This window comes from Aquarana catesbeiana, linkage group LG01 (assembly GCF_042186555.1).
Source record: "Aquarana catesbeiana isolate 2022-GZ linkage group LG01, ASM4218655v1, whole genome shotgun sequence".
Classification (NCBI taxonomy): domain Eukaryota; kingdom Metazoa; phylum Chordata; class Amphibia; order Anura; family Ranidae; genus Aquarana; species Aquarana catesbeiana.
The window spans coordinates 271946822-271953420 of NC_133324.1; positions in this window are offsets into that span (position 1 = coordinate 271946822).

Here is a 6599-nt window from a genome sequence, read left to right on the forward strand (position 1 = left end):
AGTGCAAAAGACAGGCTACTGCATTGTTTATCTCCAGCTTCAGGTTGGTACAGGGGTATGGATATCCAGCCATGGGGAAGTAAACAATGGACTGCAGGTGCGCTGATCTCACGAAAGCTATGCTTTAATAAGATCTGAAAGTCCCTCTGCCACGGTGGAAGAAGGAACTTGTAGTCTTCTCATTTAAAATATAAAAACTTAAATTGTGCGCTGGCATAAATAAAGTTGAAATGAAACAAGGCTTCCTATAAAGCCACACAAAGCTGTAGTATATACTTCTAAATTAAACCACAGTATTACAGAAGTGACAAATTGCAAATTATAATACGTCTCCGTGACAGAGAAAATATATCACAACCAGAAGAAAGTGAAAAGTTCAAAAAATCGTGATTGAAGACAAAAAAAACGTTATAAAAAGCGCCATATTCAGTTCGTGAGGAACAAAGTTTACAGGACAAAAACGTGGATGAAGAGAATGAACCGTTCTTATAGTGTGTCACATCAAGGTTGGAAAAAGTGAGAGGTATAAGGACACTTCCAAGCCACCAATAGTTGCGGGAGAGTAGTAGTGGATGTACTCTTACCAAACTTGTTGGACCTCCTGTATAGCGAGGTCGTACGAGCTGGCAGATATAGCCCTCTGCAGGGACAAGTGGAAGACGATGTCCTGGTCCTGCTCACAAGCGCCATCCGCTACAGCATCAGGGGGAGACTCCTTACACAGATGATACATGGATAGGAGAAAAAGAAGGGGGAAGGAAAACTCCGATAGTGTAATACTGGTAATCATAGGAGTTTATTGCCTTAATTGACCATAGGTCTTGTGCAATTTACAACATATAAAAAGTAGAACATTTTTTTTTTTTAAAAAGCCGGCATAAAACAAAGGCTGAACGCCCGTGCAAAGGTAGGATGCGTGATGGTAGGCAATGCGAGGCCACGCCCTACATGTTTCGTCATACGTGACGTCTTCTACGGTGCCCTGTAGAAGACGTCACGTATGACAAAACATGTAGGGCGTGGCCTCGCATTGCCTACCATCACGCATCCTACCTTTGCACGGGCGTTCAGCCTTTGTTTTATGCCGGCTTTTTAAAAAAAAAAAATTTCTACTTTTTATATGTTGTAAATTGCACAAGACCTATGGTCAATTAAGGCAATAAACTCCTATGATTACCAGTATTACACTATCGGAGTTTTCCTTCCCCCTTCTTTTTCTCCTATCCATGGATCATCTGTGTAAGGAGTCTCCCCCTGATGCTGTAGCGGGTGGCGCTTGTGAGCAGGACCAGGACATCGTCTTCCACTTGTCCCTGCAGAGGGCTATATCTGCCAGCTCGTACGACCTCGCTATACAGGAGGTCCAACAAGTTTGGTAAGAGTACATCCACTACTACTCTCCCGCAACTATTGGTGGCTTGGAAGTGTCCTTATACCTCTCACCTTTTCCAACCTTGATGTGACACACTATAAGAACGGTTCATCCTCTTCATCCACGTTTTTGTCCTGTAAACTTTGTTCCTCACGAACTGAATGTGGCGCTTTTTATAGCGTTTTTTTGTCTTCAATCACGATTTTTTGAACTTTTCACTTTCTTCTGGTTGTGATATATTTTCTCTGTCACGGAGACATATTATAATTTGCAATTTGTCACTTCTGTAATACTGTGGTTTAATTTAGATGTATATACTACAGCTTTGTGTGGCTTTATAGGAAGCCTTGTTTCATTTCAACTTTATTTATGCCAGCGCACAATTTAAGTTTTTATGTTTTATACACTTTATTGATATTTGAAGTATTTTGTTGCAGCTGCACTATGCATCTTTAAAATAAAATTTTTAATATTCAGCTTTTTGGTTTCTTTTCTCATGAGCGCAGGTTTTTTACATAATTGCTTAGTCTTCTCATTTATAGATCTCTGTGCATGAATGACACAGCTGTATGGGCAAAGCCACACAGAGCCATCGTTTTTTTTTTAAAGCAGGACATTGCATGGAGAAGAACCCCATGATAGGGGCCAGGTAATGTGACAGTATTTCATGTTATACCCTTATTATGGGTGCAATGTGAAACATGGTTTTAAAGCTGGACTTCCAAGATGTTAAAAGATAAGCTTTACTCACAGCCCGCCACTCCTTAAAGTGATTGTAAAAGTCTTGTTATTTTTTCCATAAAAATAAGAAACATGGTATACTTACCTGCCCTGTTGCAGTATATTTACATAGAGCAGCCCGGATCCTCCTTTTCTCGGTTCCCTCTTCTGTGATCCTGGCCCCTCCCTCCTGTTCAAGCAGCTTGCTATAGGGTCACCCGAGCTGAGTCACAGCTCCCCGCGTCCATTCAGACATGGAGCCCCGGCCCTGCCCTCTCTCCCCTGATTGGCTAGCTGACTTTGATTGACAGCAACGACAGCCAATGGCGCCACTGCTGTGTCTTAGCCAATCAGGAAGGAGAATCTCGGACAGCTGAGACACTCATGGACATCGCTGGACAGAAAGGGACCTCAGGTAAGTATTGGGGGGCTGCTGCACACAGAAGGCTTTTTATCTTAATGCATAGAATGCATTATTATAAAAAAAAATCTTTTGACTTTACTACCCCTTTAAGCTTCCAGTGCTTCCAGTTTTATTATAATTAGGGGGCGGGGCATGTGTTTTTAGGCGTGACATAGCGTAAAAAGAAAAATGCTGCGTGGTTTACGTGAAATAGTGGGCATGGCTTGTGTGGGCATGGTTCGAATGGGGGTGTGGCTAGAGTCTGAGATGAATGAGAGATGGAGAAAGAAAGGGGAAATGAGGGAGGGAGAGAGAAAGAAGAAAAGAAGGAAGGAAGAAGAGAGAAGGAAGGAAAGAGGGATGGAGGGACAGTAGGCCCAGATCCTACACCACAATAGAAATGTGTATTCCAGAGTTTAACAAATCAGCAGATAAAGATACTCCAAACACCTGGTGTTAGCGCTTCAATCATCCCAGCACCATGGTTATTGCGGTGTCAGGATGATTGAAGCGCATTATTACTATTATTACATTGTAATATAGAATAAAATCATTCAACTCACCATAATCCAGAATCAGTGGGACCCCTGAGCGTGTCACCTGCCCCGTCGCCTGCCACCAGATGCCATCAGGTGCCCCCATCAGAGTCCGTCCTTGCATCAGGTGCCCCCAGCAGAGTCTGTCCTTACATCAGGTGCCCCCAGAAGCATAGGCCCTCCTTACAGATCTGTGTCCCTGGCAGCGGAGCCCCTCCTTACATCTGGTGTCCCCAGCAGCAGAGCTCTCCTTTACATCTGGTGTCCCCGGCAGCAGAGCCCTCCTTTACATCTGGTGTCCCCAGCAGCGTAGCCATCCCGGGAAATTAATCGGGATGAGCTCCGATCAGGACGAGGCAGGGCAGTGTACGGAGGTCAATAGGTTGCAGGGCAGTGCACGGAGGTCTGCAGGTAGCAGGGCAGTGTACGGAGGTCTGCAGGTTGCAGGGCGGTGTACGGAGGTCTGCGGGTTGCAGGGTGGTGTACGGAGGTCAGAAGGTTGCAAGGCAGTATAGGGAGGTCAGCAGGTTGCAGGGCGGTGTACGGAGGTCAGCAGGTTGCAGGGCAGTGTACGGAGGTCAGCAGGTTGCAGGGCAGTGTACATCAGCAGTGTTGACATGTGTGCCAGTGCCACTGTGACCCTTACTCTCTATTTATAGAGCAACACCACAGCCAGGTCAGGGTTTAGGAACAGTCTATGAGGTGAAGCACATACCTGTTCCTGCTGGCCAGCCGAGTTCCATCTACGGTCTGTAAATACAGCCTTCTACCGCTCCCAGCAGCTCCTACCCCATGGCGTCCCCAACATGCAGGCAGCATGGCATAGGGCGGGAACAGAGCAGCAGTGATGCTTACGGCCCCGCCCGCTCATTTCTCGCTGGAGAAGCACTGGGGCTCGCTGCCTGTCTCCCTGAGTCCCACAGCGTGCATGTGCCGCGATGATCCACCTATTAGCATAGCACAGCACACTGTGTGTCATGACGCTATGCTAATGGGCGTATCATCTCAGCTGGCCATGCCCCCCACTGACCAATCTGCAGTACTTCCTGGAGGAGGTGGGGGGATGACAGAGCGGCCCAGGGCGGGACAAAAGCCAATTTTTGGGACAAATGCCTGGATAATAAAAAATCGGGACATACAGTATCTCACAAAAGTGAGTACACCCCTCACATTTTTGTAAATATTTTATTCCATCTTTTCATGTGACAACACTGAAGAAATGACACTTTGCTACAATGTAAAGTAGTGAGTGTACAGCTTGTATAACAGTGTAAATTTGCTGTCCCCTCAAAATAACTCAACACACAGCCAATAATGTCTAAACCGAGGGCAACAAAAGTGAGTACACCCCTAAGTGAAGAATTCCAAATTGGGCCCAATTAGCCATTTTCCCTTTCTGGTGTCATGTGACTCGTTAGTGTTACAAGGTCTCAGGTCTGAATGGGGAGCAGGTGTGTTAAATATGGTGTTATCGATCTCGCTCTCTCATACTGGTCACTGGAAGTTCAACATGGCACCTCATGGCAAAGAACTCCCTGAGGATCTGAAAAGAGGAATTTTTTGCTCTACATAAAGATGGCCTAGGCTATAAGAAGATTGCCAAGACCCTGAAACTGAGCTGCAGCACGGTGGCCAAGACCATAGAGTGGTTTAACAGGACAGGTTCCACTCAGAACAGGCCTCGCCATGGTCGACCAAAGAAGTTGAGTGCACGTGCTCAGTGTCATATCCAGAGGTTGTCTTTGGGAAATAGACGTATGAGCACTGCCAGCATTGCTGCAGAGGTTGAAGGGGTGGAGGGTCAGCCTGTCAGTGCTTAGACCATACGCCACACACTGCATCAAATTGGTCTGCATGGCTGTCGTCCCAGAAGGAAGCCTCTTCTAAAGATGATGCACAAGAAAGCCTGCAAACAGTTTGCTGAAGACAAGCAGACTAAGGACATGGATTACTAGAAAAAAGAAAAAAGAAACAGGGGCGTACCAGCCTTGTGCATTACCTTTTAAAACATTTATTGAATAAAAATAGCAAAAAGAAAGGACTGCATAGTTCTGACGAAGAAGGGACGTTCCCTTCGAAACACGTTAGCTGATTGTGATGCCTGTGTGTTCCTCCACGATCCTTGGAAGGTTTCGCTCATCCTAAGTCGCATGCTGTTTGTCGGTGCACTTTTATGTTGTGCCTCCTCCACCAATTGCTTGTGAGTTGTTTCTTTTTACTATTTTTATTCAATAAATGTTTTAAAAGTTAATGCACAAGGCTGGTGCGCCCCTGTTTCTTTTTTCTTTCGTTTTCTACTAGGATCCCCCATCCTTGAGGGCAGCAAGGCCTGTGTTGACGTACCATTTATATGGTGATCCACCTGTGCGCAGGAGTCGTATTTTCTTTTTTGCTACTTTACATGGATTACTAGAACCATGTCCTGTGGCTTGATGAGACCAAGATAAACTTATTTGGTTCAGATGGTGTCAAGCATGTGTGGCGGCAACCAGGTGAGGAGTACAAAGACAAGTGTGTCTTGTCTACAGTCAAGCATGGTGTTGGGAGTGTCATGGTCTGGGGCTGCGTGAGTGCTGCCAGCACTGGGGAGCTACAGTTCATTGAGGGAACCATGAATGCCAACATGTACAGTGACATACTGAAGCAGAGCATGATCCCCTCCCTTCAGAGACTGGGCCACAGGGCAGTATTCCAACATGATAATGACCCCAAACACACCTCCAAGACGACCACTATCTTGCTAAAGAAGCTGAGGGTAAAGGTAACGGACTGGCCAAACATGTCTCCAGACCTAAACCCTATTGAGCATTTGTGGGGCATCCTCAAATGGAAGGTGGAGGAGCGCAAGGTCTCTAACATCCACCAGCTCTGTGATGTCCTCATGGAGGACTGGAAGAGGATTCCAGTGGCAACCTATGAAGGTCTGGTGAACTCCATGCCCAAGAGGGTTAAGGCAGTGCTGGAGAATAATGGTGGCCACACAAAATATTGACACTTTGGGCCCAATTTGGACATTTTCACTTAGGGGTGTACTCACTTTTGTTGCCAGAGGTTTAGACATTAACGGTTATGTGTTGAGTTATTTTGAGGGGACAGCAAATTTACACTGTTATACAAGCTGTACACACACTACTTTACATTGTAGCAAAGTGTCATTTCTTCAGTGTTGTCACATGAAAAGATAGAATAAAATATTTACAAAAATGTGAGGTGTATACTCGCTTTTGTGAGATACTGTAGGTCGGATTTTCGGGATTGTCCCGGCAAATTCGTGACTATTGGCAATTATGCTGTTCATGAGGCTGGAACCACCTTTCTATGTGAACAGTTGCATCCAGGGGCGATCATCTGTCTGTTAAATGCTCCAAGGCACAATTACATCTATCAGCCTGTCATTGTTTTGTATAGGCTAAGCAGCCTCAAAGGAATGACAAGCTGACAGTGGAGACATCTGTGGCCACAACTGTTGATACACAGGTGATTCCAGCCTCATGTGTCTGCTTGTCCGGCGTAATCACCTGTGTGAAAGAGGCCTTATTGTATGTAGAGTGAAAGACGCCGGTCATAC